Here is a 19,412-nt window from a genome sequence, read left to right as displayed (position 1 = left end):
AGGTGTATAATTGTAATGTTATGGTTTACGGTATATGTAATGTTTGTAGCATTCACACTGTCTGTTTTTTGCCCTATGAGTGATCCCACCCCGCCCAACAGCGGGACTCACCTATTTAATTACCGCACACCTGCCAGATCCCTAGACCGGAAGAAGCATAATTTGATGCAAAACTAGCTGGTTGTCTGGGGACCTCCCCGCAGCGTCCACATCGCCCTCTCTCCCCTATTCACAGCCCCGATGTCTATCCACCGCAAGCAGTATTTGCACTGAAGCTGTGATAGCAATAAAAGAAAAGCTTGAACATGGTGAGTTGCAGCGTTTTTTCCTTCTTGTCTTGATGTCATATATATATATTTTTATATATATATATATATATATGTTACAGTGACCCCCCCGACCTACGATGGCCCCAACATATGATCATTTCAACATACGATGGCCTCTCAGAGGCCATCGCATGTTGAAGGCAGCATCAACATACAATGCTTTTCTATGTCGGGGCCATCGTATAAACGGCTATCCGGCAGCGCAGACTGCTTCAGCTGCCACCGGATAGCCGTTTACGGTGCCCCGTGTGCTCCGGTGATGGTCTCCTACCTGTCCTCGGGGCTCCAGCGCGTCCTCTTTGGGATCCCCTGCATCGTCGGCGCTCTCCATTGTCGTCATCACGTCGCTGCGCACGCCGTCCCATCATACAATAGGAGCGGTGTGCGTAGCGACGTGATGGCGGCGACGGAGAGTGAGGATGCTGGGGAAGTAGAGGCCTTACCTGAGCGTCGGGGTTACCCCGGGGACGCGGCGACAGCGATGGAGGGCGACATCCAGGGCAGCGGTGACGAGTGGTGACGGTCCGGAGTGGCGGGGACAGTTGAGTACAACTTCCTCTACCAGTGGTCTTCAACCTGCGAACCTCCAGCCAACGGCTGTCCAGGCATGCTGGGAGTTGTAGTTTTGCAACATCTGGAGGTCTGCAGGTTGTAGACCACTGTCCTATACTTTACATTGCACGGATCCCTCAACATACAATGGTTTCAACAAACGATGGCCCGTTTGGAACGGATTACCATGGTATGTTGAGGGACCACTGTATAGCTTTTTTTATAGCAGTAAATGGCTATGGTGAAGCACTGTGTCTGGTAATACAGTATACACCAAATATGCAACATATTTTTTTCTTATAACCTAAACCTACTAGTTAAAGTGTTCTCATTGGAGATGAGCTAATTGTTGAAAAATTTGATTCGGCCGATTCAATTAATTTTCCTAAAAAATTTGGTTTGGGACGCATTTATTCGCCGCAAATCGCTATTAATAATGGCTATTTCTGGCCTACAGAGCCTCAATAGGGGTGTAGAACACTTTGCTTTGTCCTAACACACATAGGGAGTGTGTTGTGTTAGTGAAAAAATACTGTTATTCAGTATGACATGCAGATTACAGGCATCGCTATTAGAATCACTGCCGCAGAGCATCTGGATGTGGCAAAATAGGCCACTGCCAAGAGCGCTATCTTAATAAGGGGGTCGCCTGTGGCCAGTTTTTTTTTTGTTAAGTTGTTAGAGTCAGAAGTGCAGCACTGTCTTATCACTTACACAGTAATTATTGCTATGTATGTGATAGCGCTGCGCTCCTGATGGCCGGATAGAGAAGCCAGCACAGCACCACCGCTGCATGCTCCTCCACTATTATGCAGGGCTCGAGTTTGAATTCTACTTACCCCTCCCACCACCGGGCAAACTAGATACTTAAGGTGAAGGACCTTTGATGATGTCATCATCATGTGACTAGTTATATGTTTGGGGCGGAGCTTCACCGTGCAGGATAGGAGAAATCGTTGCTGAAGGACCTTTGGTGATGCTGGGGAAGGGGCGGGACTGAGCTGAAGTGGAGGTCACATGATTCCTGCACTGCCACTACTATCCTGTTCTGTGTGAAGAAATCTGCACCTTAGTGTTACCCCAGAAGTAAGGAGATTACATAAGGAGGAGGTTTGTTACAGTGTGTCACCCCAGTAGTAAGGTCATTACATGAGGAAGGGGTTTGATACAGTGTGTTGCCCCATTAGTTAGGTAATTACATGTGGAGGGAGTTTCACCCCAGTAGTAAGGTAATTACATGAGTAGGAGGTTTGTTACAGTGTGTCATCCCAGTAGTAAGGTCATTACATAAGGAGGAGGTTTGTTACAGTGTTTCACTCCAGTAGTAAGGTAATTACATGAGGAGGAGGTTTGTTACAGTGTGTCATCCCAGTAGTAAGGTCATTACATGAGGAGGAGGTTTGTTACAGTGTGTCATCCCAGTAGTAAGGTGGAGCATGTGTCAAAGGGCGGAGCTAATGGGCAAGGTCAAGGGGTGGTAAACGGCCGGGACCCGCGGCTAATACCACACATCGCCGATCGCGGCGATGTGCGGTATTAACCCTTTAGAAGCGGCGGTCAAAGCTGACCGCCGCTTCTAAAGCGAAAGTGAAAGTGACCCGGCTGCTCAGTCGGGCTGTTCGGGACCGCCGCGGTGAAATCGCAGCGTCCCGAACAGCTGACCGGACACCGGGAGGGCCCTTACCTGCCTCCTCGGTGTCCGATCGGCGAATGACTGCTCCGTGCCTGAGATCCAGGCAGGAGCAGTCAAGCGCCGATAACACTGATCACAGGCGTGTTAATACACGCCTGTGATCAGGATGAGAGATCAGTGTGTGCAGTGTTATAGGTCCCTATGGGACCTATAACAATGCAAAAAAAATGTAAAAAAAAAGTGTTAATAAAGGTCATTTAACCCATTCCCTAATAAAAGTTTGAATCACCCCCCTTTTCCCAGAAAAAAAATAACAGTGTAAAAAATAAATAAATAAACATATGTGGTATTGCCGCGTGCGTAAATGTCCGAACTATAAAAATATATCATTAATTAAACCGCACGGTCAATGGCGTACGCGCAAAAAAAATTCAAAGTCCAAAAAAGCGTATTTTGGTCAACTTTTTATACAATTAAAAAATGAATAAAAAGTGATCAAAAAGTCCTATCAAAACAAAAATCATACCGATAAAAACTTCAGATCACGGCGCAAAAAATGAGCCCTCATACTGCCCTGTACGTGGAAAAATAAAAAAAAGTTATAGGGGTCAGAAAATGACATTTTTAAACGTATAAATTTTCCTGCATGTAGTTATGATTTTTTCCAGAATTGCGACAAAGTAGAATTGGTGACGCAAAAAATAAGCCATAATATGGATTTTTAGGTTGAAAATTGAAAGGGTTATGATTTTAAAAAGGTAAGGAGGAAAAAACGAAAGTGCAAAATAGGAAAAACCCTGAGTCCTTAAGGGGTGAAGAGAACTTCTGGGTGAGCCCCAGGGAGGCCCTATTGTCAGGCCCCTACAAGACAGAAAATAACAATTCTCCAGAGGACAAACCAACAAAGACATAAGACAGGACTACACAAATAAGAAAAGGAAAGTAAGGAATAGGGGAGGGGAAAGGACTAGAAAAGGGGGAGGGGGAAGGAGGATAGCATCAGAAATAGTAGAACTAAGGTGGTTGCCTATCCTAGAACCTATCCCAGGGCTCCCATACAGACAGGAAGAGGGGTAAGGAGTGAGGCAGTAAGGGATTCAAGAGAATGTATCTCGCTGATTCTCACTACTAGTTCCATTTCAGATGGAGGAAGGGGTTGCTTCCAGCATTTTGCGATAAGTGTTTTAGTCGCTAAGACCATGTGCATAAACAGCTTGAAAGGCCGTTTGTGTAAGGTCTTAGTAGAGAGGTAAAACAAGTAGACCTGGGGGTCCAAGGGGACCTAAGCCCCGAAGAACCTCTGCCACCAGACTTTTCACCATTTCCCAATAATGAACAATCATAGGGCATGACCAGAATATGTGGAAGACCGTGCCCAGCCCCACACCACAACGCCAACATTGAGGGGGATATTTGGGTTCAATTTATTAAGCAGTGCAGGACTATGATACCAGTCCATTAACATCTTAAATTGCATTTCTTTATAGGCTGTACAAATAGAGGCCTTAGAGGCCTTCTGGCAAATTATCTGCCATTGGGGTAGGGTGATATTGGTGTTCAGAACCTCCTTCCAATGACTCATGTAACAATGAGATGGGGTATCTCCATCATGGGGAGCATTAATGTCAGAGAAAAGACCCTTTGTCTGTGGTCCTGAGCGGCATAGCCGCTCGAAGGCCATAGGCATGGAAACCACATGAGTTCCCAGCACAGACAACATAAAGTGCCTGAGCTGGAGATAATGAAGTCATTCAGAGGAGGGAAGACCATGTCGGGAAAGTACGTTCTCAAAGGAGGGCAATGTGCGGGATAGGGGGCCAACTAGGTCTTCCCAACAGAAGAGCCCTCATACATTTCTGGAGAAGGACATGGATCCTATTATGGGGCCTGGGGGGACTGCCTGGGGGGGGGGGAGGGACCCCAGAGCTCCAGAGAAAAAGGAGATATATTGGGACCGCTACTTTTCCATGAGTGATCAAAGATGTTGGAATAGGGGACCGTAATTAACAGTGTAGAGAGAGGAGTAGCTTGAAGTGAGGCGGACACCCAGATAGGTAATAGCAGCAGGAGACCACCGTAAAGAATAGACAGCTCACAGTTGAGATGACAGATGGGACAGGAGATTTAAAGGAAGTACCCTAGATTTAGATTTAGAGGTTAATTTTATAGCCAGAAACAATACCATTGGAAGGGGAGAGGGAGCTTAAGAGAGGCCGTAGGGGAAGAGTAGATACCCAGTAGTGCAGTAAGGAAATCACCCGTAATCCCAAATTTCCTTTGGGTGGCAAAAAGGAAAGGCCAACCCAGCCTATCAAAGGCCTTTTCAGCGTCCAGACTAAGGACAACAGCTGCTCAGACCGTCAGTTGACCAGATCGATCAGATCAATTACCCGTCTCGTGTTATCACCCCCCTGACAGCAAGGAATGAAGCCCACCTGATCTTTATGGATGAGGGAGGGGAGGATACAACCAAGACGGGCTGCTAGAATCTTAGATAACAGCTTCAGATCAGTATTGAGCAGGGCTATGGGCCTATAACTGGAGTAATCTTGTGGGTCCTTATCCGGTTTTGGAATGATGGTAAGTAAAGAGTGCAAAAAAAACTGTGGGATCCCCTCTCCCCCCATAAAAGAATTAAACAGAAGAACCAGGGGAGGGAGAAGAAGAGCAGAGAAGGTCTTATAATACAGATAAGAGAAACCTTCTGGGCCCGGGGAGCGACCTGATGGTAAGGACTTAAGGACTTCTGTAATTTCTTCAAGCGTGATCGTAGCATTCAAGGAAGCCCGATCAGTCGTTGTGAGAGAATGCAGATGACACTCTAAAAAAAAAGAGTCTAGCAGAGTATCACGTTCCCCAGGGTCAGAAGGTAGTTGGGAGGGAAGAGAGTAAAGCTTAAAGTAGTAGTCGCGAAAAAGGCAAGAGATAGCATCAGGGTGATAGTGAAGAGTACCAGAGGGGTCCTTGAGAGCTGAGGGCATCTGGGCCGCAGCGCGGTCTCTCAAACGTCTAGCTAGCATCGAGTGGGCCTTGTTACCCTTCTCGTAAAACCGATGGAAGAGAAGCTGTCGCTCCACTTTATGGAGCGCAAACTCACCCAATTGGGAACAGGCTGCGACCAGATGCCTCAGCACTGGAAGAGAAGGAGCAGAAAGCAAGGTTGCTTCGAGAGTGCGAATTTACGATTGCAGCTGTTGAGTTAGAGCCTAGGCGTCGCGTTTCAAACTAGAGAACAGAGCAATACAGTGCCCTCTAATTACCGATAGATGTGCTTTCCAGAGAACAGCCTGAGAAGAGACAGATCCATGGTTAAGAGTAAAATATTCGACTATAGAGGCCTGGATCGATTTCCGGGAGAGCGAGGATTTGAGTCATTAAGATGCCAGTGGCAGCGCCGAGGAGAAGAGGAGAAAGGAGAGAAAGACAGAAGGACAGGACTATGGTCGGACGAAGAAATGGGGTCTAAGGAGTAGTCTATTCGGGTATGTAGTTTGTGTGGATGGGAGTAGAACGACTTGTCAGTAGGGTGATTAATACTCCATAGTTCATAGAAGGAGGAGGAGCATATCAGTCGACGGAACAAAGAAGCGAGGCACAGTTGGGCAGGAGGAGCAGGACTACCAAGGGCTCAGTGACGGTCCATGGAGGGGGAAAAAATAAGGTTAAAATCACCGCCAAAAAGCCAAGCTGCTGGGGGTATATTTACTTAGCCAAGCGAGGACCAGACGTAAAAAGGGAATCTGAGATGTGTTAGGCACATAAATGTTGCATAAAGGTTTGCCTCCAAGGGAGCCCTCTACTATCACGTACCGTCATTGGGGGTCAGTATAGGAGGATGAGATTTGGACCGGACAGGACCAGGAGATCAAAATTGCCACTTATGCTGACTTCTTACCCGAAGAGGCCGAAATAGCAAACGGGTGTAAATGATATAAAAAAAACTATCCAGTTTGATCTTATGTGACAGGGATTCCCCCAGGAGAAGGTTCAAAATAGCTTCCAGAGTTACATGCAGGTCTTCATCTCGGGTGGCTTTGGGAAGACGCCGTACTCGGGTATTGTTCCGATGCCCCCTATTATCCAAGTCCTCCATGTGGTTATGCATATCGCAGAGGAACTCTGATTATGAGGCCACTGTGGACTGGAGCTGAGCGATATATACCCTGGTAGAATCGTTGGCCTCTTCCAGATTCTCAACTCTGTCCGATACGTGCTGCAAATCCTGGCAAAGAGGGGAAATTTCAGCACGGCAGGTGTCATTGACTTCAGAAATTAAGGAACGAAAGTCCTCTTTTGTGGGAATTTGAGATAAAAGCTGGCATAGGTCAAATGGTGTTGGTGTGGGGGCAGGGAGATGTGAGCACTCCAGCTCCAAATCAGGGAGACTATTTCACTATGATGACCCCTTAGGGTCCAAGGGCACTGAACCAGGGGTCCCTGCAGGTGGCGATGCGGCAGAGGACAGGCTCCTAGGAGGTTTAGGAGCAGAAGCGGAAGAGGTGCAGGCTAGCGGAGAGTCCAGGATATCCCCAGGGGTATTGGAGGGGGAGAAGGAAGGGTGTGAGGCCCAATCCTGGACAGCAGGCAGGAGATCCAGGGGAGGGGTCTGGGGATCCAGGGCAGCAGGAGTGGCAGATAGACTCAGTAAGGGGGGGGTGAAGAGGGGGCACCCCTTACAACAGTAGCCCACAAGGTCTGCAGAGCCTCTGTGGGTCCTTTATGGAGCGGGCACAGTGGAGAAGAAGTCAGGGGGAGAGAGCAGATAGGTACTCCTTCAGTAGCAGCCGTGAGAGGGTTAAGAGGCAGTGTCGCTATTAAAAATGGCTATTTCTGGCCTACAAAGAGCCTCTATAGGGGTGAAGAGCACTTTGCCTTGTCCTAACACGCATAGGGAGTGTGCTGTGTTAGTGAAATAATACTGTTGTTCAGTATGACATGCAGATTACATGCATTGCTATTAGAATCACTGCTGCAGAGCCTCAATGTGGCAGCATGGAGATCATATGGTGTCAAAATTATAGAGAATAAAGAGTTTTTTTTATGTAATTTTAATTCAATTTATTTTAATTTGAATTTATTTACATTTTTTGATTACCCATTCTGGTTAGCATCGAGCTGGTGGTCCTCCGCCAGGCGAGATACCACCTGTTCCAGCCCCTGTCTCTCAGCACCCCCCTGACTATGAAAGTGCAAATGTTTCATTTAATAGGGCCTCAGTCTGGAAAAGACTACATCGATTTTTTAAAATTTAAATTCAAGATTTATATAAGATTCCCAAGTTTAATGTCCCGGTTTTTACTTTGAACTAATGCTGTATGACCACAAAACCCAAAACTTTAATTTAAGGTGCCAACAGCATAAGGAGACCATATGGTGGCACAATGACACAGGCTGGAGCTGGCGGCAGCATGAGTAGACAATAATGCTTCACAATTTCTAAGATGAAAAGATGAATTTTAAAATTGATATTGAAGATTTGTGGTAGCTAGAGCTACCATAAAATATTTTTAGGTAATGTCCCAGGCATTTAAAAATGTAACCCCTTAAGGACTCAGGGTTTTTCCATTCTAAAAATCATAATGCTTGCAATTTTGCACCTAAAATTCCATATTATGGCTTATTTTTTGCGCCACCAATTCTAATTTGCAGTGACATTAGTCATTTTACCAAATTATTCCCGGTGAAGTGGAAAAAAAATTCATTGTGCGACAAAATTGAAAAAAAAAAAAGCCATTTTGTAATTTTGGGGGCTTCCGTTTCTATGCAGTGCATTTTTCGGTAAAAATGACACCTTATCATTATTGTGTAGGTCCATATGGTTAAAATTATACCCTTTTTATTATATAGGTTTGATTTTGTTGTACTTCTGGAAAAAATCATAACTACATGCAGGAAAATGTATATGTTTAAAAATGTCCAATTCTGAGCCCTATAACTTTTTTATTTTTCTGCGTAGTTTGATGGCTCATTTTTTGCGTCATGATCTGAAGTTTTTATCTGTACCAATTTTGTTTTGATCTGACTTTTTGATCGGTTTTTATCAATTTTTTAATGGTATAAAGAGTGACCAAAAATGCGCTATTTTGGACTTTGAATGTTTTTACGTGTATGCCATTCACCGTGCGGTTTAATTAATGATATATTTTTATAGTTTGGACATTTCCACACACGACGATACCACATATGTTTATTCTTAAGGGGGGTGATTCAAATTTTTATTAGGGAAGGGGTTAAATCACATTTATTAACACTTTTTTTCACTTTTTTTGTAGTGTTATAGCTCTCATAGGGGGTTATAACACTGCACACACTGATATTTTACACTGATCACTGGCATGTATTAACATGCCATTGATCACTGTTATCGGCACTTGACTGCTCCTGCCTGGATCTCAGACCATATAGTGGCTAAAAGACCGCCTGGAGTTTGTGGCAGCATGAGGAGACCATATAGTGGCTAAATGGCACAGCCTGGAGTTGGCTGAAGCATGAGTAGAACTTGTAGTGGCTGAATGGCACAGCCTGGAGTTTGTGGCAGCATGAGGAAACCATATAGTGTCTTAATGGTACAGCCTGGAGGTGGCTGAAGCATGAGGAGACCATATAGTGGCTTAATGGCACAGCTTGGAGTTGGCTGAAGCATGAGAATACCATATAGAGGCTGGATGGCACAGCCTGAAGTTGGTGGCAGCATGAGTAGAACATATAGTGGCTGAATGGCACAGCCAGGAAATGGCTGAAGCATGAGGAGACCATATAGTTGTAAATGGCACAGCCTGGAGTTGACTGAAGCATGAAGAGACCATAAAGTGGCTGAATTGCACAGCCTGGAGGTGGCATCAGTATGAGGAGACCATATAGTGGCTGAATGGCACAGCCTGGAGTTGGCTGAAGCATTAGTAGAACATATAATGGCTGAATGACACAGCCTGGAGTTTGTGGCAGCATGTGGAGACCATATAGTATCTGAATCACACAGGATGGAGGTGGCTGAAGCATGAGGAGACCATATAGTGGCTGAATGGCACAGCCTGGAGTTGGCTGAAGCATAAGGAGACCATATAGTGTCTGAATGGCACAGCCTGAAGTTGGCTGAAGCATGAGGAGACCATATAGTGGCTGAATGGCACAGTCTGGAGTTTGTGGTGGTAGCATGAGGAGACCATATAGTGTCTGAATCACACAGTCTGGAAGTGGCTGAAGCATGAGGAGACCATATAGTGGCTAAATGGCACAGCCTGGAGGTGGCTGAAGCATGAGGAGACCATATAGTGGCTGAATGGCACAGCCTGGAGGTGGCATCAGTATGTGGAGACCATATAGTGGCTGAATGGCACAGCCTTGAGTTTGTGGCAGCATGAGGAGACCATATGGTGGCTTAATGGCACAGCCTGGAGGTGGCTGAAGCATGAGGAGACCATATAATAGCTGAATGGCACAGCTTGGAGATGGTGAAGCATGAGGAAACCATATAGTGGCTAAATGGCACAGCCTGGAGTTGGCTGAAGCATGAGGAGACCATATAGTAGCTGAATGGCACAGTCTGGAGTTGGCTGAAGCATGAGGAGACCATATAGTGTCTGAATGGCACAGCTTGGAGTTTGCTCAAGCATGAGGAGACCATATAGTGGCGGAATGGCACAGCCTGGAGTTGGCTGAAGCATGAGGAGACCATAAAGTGGCTGAATGGCACAGCCTGGAGTTGGCTGAAGCATGAGGAGGCAATATAGTGGCTTAATGGCACAGTCTGGAGTTGGCTGAAGCATGAGGAGACCATATAGTGTCTGAATGGCACAGCTTGGAGGTGGCTGAAGCATGAGGAGATCATATAGTGGCTGAATGGCTCAGCCTGGAGTTGGCTGAAGTATGAGTAGAACTTGTAGTGGCTGAATGGCACAGCCTGGAGTTTGTGGCAGCATGAAGAAACCATATAGTGTCTTAATGGCACAGCCTGGAGGTGGCTGAAGCATGAGGAGACCATATAGTGGCTTAATGGCACAGCTTGGAGTTGGCTGAAGCATGAGAATACCATATAGTGGCTGGATGGCACAGCCAGAAGTTGGTGGCAGCATGAGTAGAACATATAGTGGCTGAATGGCACAGCTTGGAGTTTGCTGAAGCATAAGGAGACCATATAGTGGCTGAATGACACAGCCTGGAGTTGGCTGAAGCATGAGGAGACCATAAAGTGGCTGAATGGCACAGCCTGGAGTTGGCTGAAGCATGAGGAGGCAATATAGTTGCTTAATGGCACAGCCTGGAGTTGGCTGAAGCATGAGGAGACCATATAGTGTCTGAATGGCACAGCTTGGAGTTGGCTGAAGCATGAGGAGATCATATAGTGGCTGAATGGCACAGCCTGGAGTTGGCTGAAGCATGAGTAGAACTTGTAGCGGCTGAATGGCACAGCCTGGAGTTTGTGGCAGCATGAGGAAACCATATAGTGTCTTAATGGCACAGCCTGGAGGTGGCTGAAGCATGAGGAGACCATATAGTGGCTGAATGGCACAGCTTGGAGTTGGCTGAAGCATGAGAATACCATATTGTGGCTGGATGGCACAGCTTTCAGTTGGTGGCAGCATGAGTAGAACATATAGTGGCTGAATGGCACAGCCAGGAAGTGGCTGAAGCATGAGGAGACCATATAGTTGCTAAATGGCACAGCCTGGAGTTGACTGAAGCATGAAGAGACCATATAGTGGCTGAATGGCACAGCCTGGAGTTGGCTGAAGCATGAGTAGAACACATAATGGCTGAATGACACAGCCTGGAGGTTGTGACAGCATGAGGAGACCATATAGTGTCTGAATCACACAGCCTGGAGGTGGCTGAAGCATGAGGAGACCATATAGTAGCTGAACAGCACAGCCTGGAGTTGGCTGAAGCATGAGGAGACCATATAGTGTCTGAATCACACAGCCTGGTAGTGGCTGAAGCATGAGGAGACCATATAGTGGCTAAATGGCACAGCCTGGAGTTGTCTGAAGCATGAGGAGACCATATAGTGGCTGAATGGCACAGCATGGAGGTGGCATCAGTATGTGGAGACCATATAGTGGATGAATGGCACAGCCTGGAGTTTGTGGCAGCATGAGGAGACCATATATTGTCTGAATGGCACAGCTTGGAGTTTGCTGAAGCATGAGGAGACCATATAGTGGCTGAATGGCACAGCCTGGTGTTGGCTGAAGCATGAGGAGACCATATAGTGTCTGAATGGCACAGCTTGGAGTTGGCTGGAGCATGAGGAAACCATATAGTGGCTAAATGGCACAGCCTGGAGTTGGCTGAAGCATGAGTAGAACATATAGTGGCTGAATGGCACAGCCTGGAGTTTGTGGCAGCATGAGGAGACCATATTGTGTCTCAATGGCACCGCCTGAAGGTGGCTGAAGCATGAGGAGGCAATATAGTGGCTGAATGGCACAGCCTGGAAGTGGCTGAAACATGAGGAGACCATATAGTGGCTAAATGGCACAGCCTGGAGTTGGCTGAAGCATGAGGAGACCGTATAGTGGCTAAATGGCACAGCCTGAAGGTGGCATCAGTATGTGGAGACCATATAGTGGCTGAATGGCACAGCCTGGAGTTTGTGGCAGCATAAGGAGACCACATAGTGGCTTACTGGCACAGCCTGGAGGTAGCTGAAGCATGAGAAGACCATATAGTAGCTGAATGGCACAGTCTGGAGATGGTGAAGCATGAGGAGACCATATAGTGGCTAAATGGCACAGCCTGGAGGTGACTGAAGCATGAGGAGACCATATAGGGGCTAAATGGCACAGCCTGGAGTTGGCTGAAGCATGAGGAGACCATATAGTGTCTGAATGGCACAGCTTGGAGTTGGCTGAAGCATGAGGAGACCATATATTGGCTAAGTGGCACAGCCTGGAGTTGGTTGAAACATGAAGAGACCATATAGTGGCTGAATGGCTCAGCCTGGAGTTTGTGGCAGCATGAGGAGACCATATAGTGTCTGAATGGCACATTCTGAAGGTGGCTGAAGCATGAGAAGACCATATAGTGGCTGAATTTCACAGCTTGGAGTTGGCTGAAGCATGAGGAGACCATATAGTGGCTGAATGGCACAGCCTGGAGTTGGCCGCAGCTGCATCAGGAGTCCTGAAAGTTACCTGGTGACAGAGTGGTGCAGTGGGTTGCAATACTAGTACCCGGTGATGAAGGTGGGTGAAAAAAAAGTCTGATGCGGAGGAATGTTTGTAACTGGGGAGCAGCGCCTTAAATCTGTTTGGCACTATCCATATTTGTGAAGTGTTGGTGTGTCACCATAGTCAATCTACTTTGATGCATCAGGCATTGGTGAGTCGAAATCCTGGCTCATCCATGCCTAATTCATCTTCACAAAGGTCAGTGTCTCCACATTTTTCATGGACAGACATGTTCTCCTTGGGGTGACTACGGCCCCAGCTGCACTAAACACCCGCTCTGATGCCACACTACTGGCTGGACAGCACAGCTTTTCCAGGGCAAACTCTGCTAGTTATGACAACAAATCTAATTTGGCTGCCCAGAAGTCCAGCCGCTCTTGAAGGTGTGTTGGCATGGTCATGACAAGGTATGCCACCACCTGTTGGTTCAGGTCCTGCTCCAGGTCTACCTGCTGCTGATGAGTTGCTTCACTATGTGGGTACTCATCAGTGACTGTAGGTACTCATCAGTGACTGTAGACTCAGGCTGCTGCTGATGGAGCTGGTACTGCTCCTGCCACCCCACCCTCCCCAGCAGCCATGGCAGTGGAGAAGATGGACGATGGCGCCGATAGGCATTGGCCAACTGATTACGTAGGATGTCTCTGTAGTAGGTCAGTTTGTCCTCCCTCTCAATGGGTGTGAAAAAGGCCCCCATTTTGTGCCAGTAGTGGGGGCCCAAAAAGGTGGAGAGCCAGAAGTCATCAGGCTGCCGAATAGTGACAATTTGGCTGTCACCACTCAAGCAAGTGAGCATGCATCGTGCCATTTGTGCAAATGACTCAGAGGGACTCCCTGCCTCCATCTCCACTGCATACTGCCACAGTGTGTCTGGGTCCTCTGTCTCGCCTTCCTCATAACCCTCTAGCTCCTCTGGCTGCTCTTGCTCCTCCTCTCCTGTCAGATTACTAGAAAAACCGCCCATTTGGTGAAACCTAAACTGTGCTCCACTGTGCCCCTCCCCCTCATCCTCCTCCTCCAGTTCAGCCCCCACAGAGCTCATGTGAGATGTAGGCCCCTCCATTGCCCTGACCAGACATCGTTTCCAACACGTGTTGTAAGAAATGAAGAAGTGGAATGATGCCGTTCATCCCGTAATCCTGGCGACTTGAAGGGCCTGAGCAAATGGCAGGTGTCACGTATGAGCTGCCACTGGTAGACATTGAAGTTACAAAGGGGAGTACCCCTTTTTGCTTGGATCATCTAGAAATCGGTGATGGCTTTTCTCTGTTCATATAGTCAGTCCAACATATTTGGACAAGTCTCAAATTAGACTATGTTGGGGTATGCCATTCTGAAGCTGCAGTTCAAGGAGGGTGTGCTTTGCGGTGTACAAGTGGCTGAAGTGCACGCAAAGTTTCCTTCCCATTGTTAGGAACACTTCAGGAACCATTTAACAACCAGATTAAACACGTGTGCCATGCAGGGCACATGGCTCAGCCTTCCCAGTTGCAGCACATGCAAGTTGTTCTTCCCGTTGTCAGTCACCATGGTTCCCACTTCCAGTTTTTGTGGCGTACGCCATGCTCCGATTTCTTTACGAATGACATTTAGCAGTTCCTCCCCTGTGTGACTCCGTTCGCCAAGGCAAACCATGTGAAGAACAGCGTGACACCGCCATGCCCTGCACACATGGTAGGCTGAAGGGGCACTGCGACTTGTCTGGGCAGTTGAGCTGAGCTGGGCTGAGAACACGGTGGAGGATGAGGAGACGGAGTCGCACACTGTCACAGGACCAACGGCCTGAGAGTGTGGAGGAGGAAGCTGCATGACCTGTCCAAGTTGGTGTTGTGGCTGTGCAGGAAGCACATTCACTCAGTGAGCCTTAACCCCTTAAGGACGAGTGCGGTAAATGTACGGCGCTGCTAAGAAGTACTTAGCGCACGGCGCCGTACATTTACGGTGAAGCTTTCCTGGATCACCGTATCTCCAGACGCGGTGATAGGAATGGGATGACTGCTGATATCTATCAGCCATCCCTGCATATCGTCCAGGGAAGTCCTGAGACCCCCCCATGTCGGCGATCACGGCAAATCACCAGTCAATTCAGACCTGCGATTTTCCGCTATTCTTGGTCAATCGGGTCTCTGGTGACCCGGTGACCCGTAAAAAAGGGTGAATGGGGCTGTCCAAGACAGCCCCATTCACCCTTACCCAGTAGGAGTGAGGTGGCACGGAATAACCGACCAATCACAGACCTGCTGGGCGGTGATCGGGACGGCGATCGGAGCGGAGATCTGCGCCGCATAGGATCTCCTACCTTGCCCTGATCCGACGGGGTCCCCTCAGGATCGGTGGCAGCGACAGGAGCAGCAGCATCGGTCCCGGCGGCAGGATACAGCGGCGGCGGTCCTGGCGGTAGGATACAGCAGGAGTTGAGGCCTATTCACCTCTTACTGTTGCTCAGCAACAATTCGCAGCATGCAAAGCCAAAGGGAATGCTGGGAGTTGTAGTTTTGCAACAGCTGGAGTTCCAGCTACAACTCCCAGCATTCCCTTTGGTAGTCTGTGCATGCTGGGGGCTGTAGTTATGCAACAACTGGAGGCAATTTTTTTCTATGAAAAAGTGTGCATTCAACTGCTGCATAACTACAACTCCCAGCATCCACAGACTACCAAAGGGCATGCTGCGAGTTGTAACAGTGTGCCTCCAGCTGTTGCAAAACTACAACTCTCAGCATGCCCTTCGACTGATTGTTGCAGTTTTGTAACAGCTGGAGACACATTGGTTGTGAAACTGAGTTTTTGCCTCCAGCTGTTGCAAACATTTTGGGATTTTTCACCAAGAAAGGATGCAATTAACAACGAAAATTTACAACTGTGTTAAAGTAAAATATGTCACGAAAAAAAAAATCTCGGAATCAGAATAATCGGTAAAAGCATTCCAGAGTTATTAAAGTATAAAGTGATAGTGGTCAGAATTGCGAAAAAGGGCTGCGTCCTTAAGGTGAAAAAGGGCTCAGTCCTTAAGGGGTTAGAGGACATGTATTGTCCCTGACCATAGTTACAGACGCCGGCGCTGCCATGCACTCTGGTACACACCGTTAGGCTAAAGGACTGGTTCACCATCTCTTCCACAAAACTGTGCATGGCTGGTACTTCCTTCTTCGAAAAGAAATGATGGCTTAGCACTCTCCACCTCGGCACAAGCCATCAGTTCTCTGAAAGGTGCTGAGTGAGGGACTGCAGCACCAGCAACTTGGACAGGAGCACATTCAGCTTCTGCGCTGTTGGATGAGTGGGTGCATACTGTTGTCTCTTGGACATGGCTTCGCCGATTGATTGTTGGCGGACTGACTGACTAAAAGTAGGAGGAGCAGGAGCATCTGGAGGGACAGAAGGATGGTAGACACACAGGAGGTGGTGGAGCCTTGGCTGGCTGAAAGAGAGAGTGGCGTGCCACTGGGTGATGCAGCAAGCTGGACCACTACATTGGAGCCACGGTTCTCCAAGGCTGCTTTATGGTGGCGCAGCATATGTTGACACAGGGCTGTGGTGCCAACATTGGGATCCTGCCCACACTTCACCTCCTGCCAACACATCTTGCCTGTGGCTATGTGAACCTCCTCCTGATGCTTGATAAAAAAAACTGCCACACCGGCTAGTAGCTGATTTTCCCACCATCAGTCCGCACTAATTGACTGATACTGTCGCCCTCTCCAGAAACCCCTGTTTTACTACCTCCCGGGAAAGTAGGCTGCCGCAAAGCAAGTAGTCTCCCCGGGCATGTTTGGCTCCAGAATTTCCACTTCTGCCACCATGCTGCCTGCTGACCATGCTACCACCTTGCTGGCTCAGCTGCTGCCTCATGGGCAACCCTCTTCTCCTGAAAATGATGAAGCCCCTTCTGCACCCAGCTCCCAATTGCGATCGGCTTCATCATCATCAACAAGTGTCTGCACATTACTGATGTCCTCCTCAGATTCCTCGATAGTGTCTGCTTCAGTACCCTGAACGCTGGCAACCCTGCCTCCCACGTCACTCTCCTTATCACTACTTGCCCGCTTAGCGGAGAAAGTGGCGGATGTCTCCCCCACTTCTTGGCTGGACAGTATCTGCTGACCGTCCTCTATTAGATTGTCCTCAGTGAATAGTGTAGCTGAACCCACAGCATAAGATACTTCTGTAGGGGAGGGAACATCATAGGACAGAGGCAATGGGAGGACAGGGAATGCTCCTGGGCCATGCCAACTGAGGGGTGTGTCTGATGAACCCACCGACTGTTGACTGGGAGCATCAGATATCACTTGTGATGAAGTGGATGACCATGTTAACCAATCGATGACGGCAGATGGGTTCCTGGTCGGGACACGACCGCTAGCTGATACCAGGAGCTCCTGCCTCTCGCTGTGACTCCTGCTGCCACTCGCCCCTTTTCTGCTGCGACCTCTGCCTGCGCCTGATGAATTTAGGCCTCTGCCACTCCTCTGCCTGACATACTTAGTGCGTATATGAGGGGAGTACAATACGCTTCACTATGCTTAAAACAGTATTTGTCTAGAACAGCAGCAGTTATGTACTTTTGGCTGTCCTTTCACAGTATCTAGGCCCTTGACAGATTAACAGGTACAAACTAGTACACTACTTAGATGTAGGTATGTGGTATACACTCATGAGGACAACAAAATGCACTATAGTAAGCTTAAAAAAGTATTCGAGTACAACACCAGCCGATGAGTACTTTAACCTGTTTTTTTTGCAGTATCTAGGCCCTTGACAGATTAGCAGGTACAAAATAGTACACTACTTAGAGGTAGGTATGTGGTATGCACTCATGAGGGCAGAAAAATGCACTACAGTACACTTAAAAAAACGTATTGGAGTAAAACAACAGCCGGTGATTACTTTTGTCTGTCCTTTCACAGTATCTAGGTCCTTGACATATTAACAGGTACAAACTAGTACACTACTTAGATGTAGGTATGTGGTATGCACTTAAGAGGGCAGAAAAATGCGCTACAGTACACTTAAAAAAGTATGTGAGTACAACACCACCCGGTGAGTACTTTTGCCTGGCCTTTCACAGTATCTAGGCCTTTGAGAGTTTAACAGGTACAAAATAGTACACTACTTAGTATGGTATGCACTTGTAAGGGCAGAAAAATGCGCTACAGTACGCTTAAAAATACGTATTTTTACACAACACCAGCAGTACAGAACAGTGCTGCAGCACACAAAAGCTGTTTACTAAACCCAAAATTGCACTCTATCAAAGACTATTAGGAATAGACTGCTGGGTATTATACCGTCTACAGACTAGTATAACTAGCAGAAGATCACCGACTGGTGTTTTACTCCAATATGTTTTTTTTAAGCGTACTGTAGCGCATTTTTCTGCCCTCTTTGTTCCACAACAAATGGCCTTTCACAGTATCTAGGCCCTTGAGAGTCTAACAGGTACAAAATAGTACACTACTTAAATGTAGTGTTGCTCACGAATATTCGCAATGCAAATTTTATTTGCGAATATCGCATATTCGCAAATTTGCGAATATTCGCGAATATAACACTATATATTCGCAATTACGAATATACATTTTTTTCACAGTACACATCACAGTGATCATCCCTCTCTGCTTCCAGCTTGTGTGGTGTAAAGAAGGCTCTAATACTACTGTGTGAAACTGGCGTGCAAATTTTCTGCAAATGCTAATTGTAGTATATGCAAATTTTTGCATATGCAAATTTTCGCATATGCAAAAATAAAAGTGGATATTACGAATATGCGAATTTAGCGAATATATGACGAATATTTGTCCATATATTCGCAAAATATCGCAAATTCAAATATGGCCTATGTCGCTCAACACTACTTAAATGTAGGTATGTGGTATGCACTCATGAGGGCAGAAAAATGTGCTACAGTACGCTTAAAAATACGTATTTTTGCACAACACCAGCAGTACACAACAGTGCTGCAGCACACAGTCGCTGTGTACTAAACCCACCATTACAATACCTCACAGAATATTAGGAATGGACTGCTGGGTAACATAGTAACATAGTTCATAGTTCATAAGGTTGAAAAAAGAATAAGATCCCTGGATCAACTTTCTGTCCCTATAAATCTAGTATCCATAACCAGCAATGTTATTATTCTTCAAAAATGCATTCAGACCCCTTTTGAACTCTTTTACAGAGTTCACCATGACCACCTCCTCAGGCAGAGAATTCCTCCTCAGGCAGAGAATTCCACAGTCTGACTGCTCTTAAAGTAAAGAACCCCTGTCTGTGCTGGTGTAGAAACCTTCTTTCTTCTAAACGTAGAGATACAGTCCTGGGTATAACTAGATCATGAGAGAGATTTCTGTACTGCCCCCTGATATATTTATACATAGTTATTAGGTCTCCCCTAAGCCTTCTTTTTTCTAAACTAAATAACCCCAATTCTGCTAATCTTTCTGGGTACTGTAGTCCCCCCATTCCTCGTATTACTCTGGTTGCCCGTCTTTGAACCCTCTCCAGCTCCACTATATCTTTCTTGTACACTGGTGCCCAGTACTGTACACAGTATTCCATGTGTGGTCTGACTAGTGATTTGTACAGCGTTAGAATTATTTCCTTGTCATGGGCATCTATGCCCCTATTGATGGCCCCCATGATTTATTTGCCTTGGCAACAGCTGCCCAACACTGGTCACTACAGCTAAATTTACTGTTAACTAAGAATCCTAAATCCTTTTCCTTGTCA

At 47.0% G+C, this 19,412-nt stretch overlaps 1 long non-coding RNA gene across 3 annotated transcripts in view; it reads left to right on the top strand.

Annotated features, from left to right (window-relative positions):
• The first annotated feature begins 1,809 nt into the window (after nt 1-1,809).
• LOC130355387 (uncharacterized) overlaps nt 1,810-19,412 on the top strand; it is a 119,078-nt gene continuing 101,475 nt past the window's right edge. For 2 of the 3 annotated variants that reach the window (XR_008888501.1, XR_008888500.1), the window contains exon 1: nt 1,810-1,967. This is a non-coding gene — a long non-coding RNA (uncharacterized LOC130355387). Of the gene's footprint in view, nt 1,992-19,412 lie in introns of all 3 variants that reach the window. The other variant, XR_008888502.1, reaches the window with a different exon arrangement.

Source organism: Hyla sarda, chromosome 1 (assembly GCF_029499605.1).
Source record: "Hyla sarda isolate aHylSar1 chromosome 1, aHylSar1.hap1, whole genome shotgun sequence".
Taxonomy (NCBI): Eukaryota; Metazoa; Chordata; class Amphibia; order Anura; family Hylidae; genus Hyla; species Hyla sarda.
This window is presented reverse-complemented; position numbering and strand designations above follow the sequence as displayed.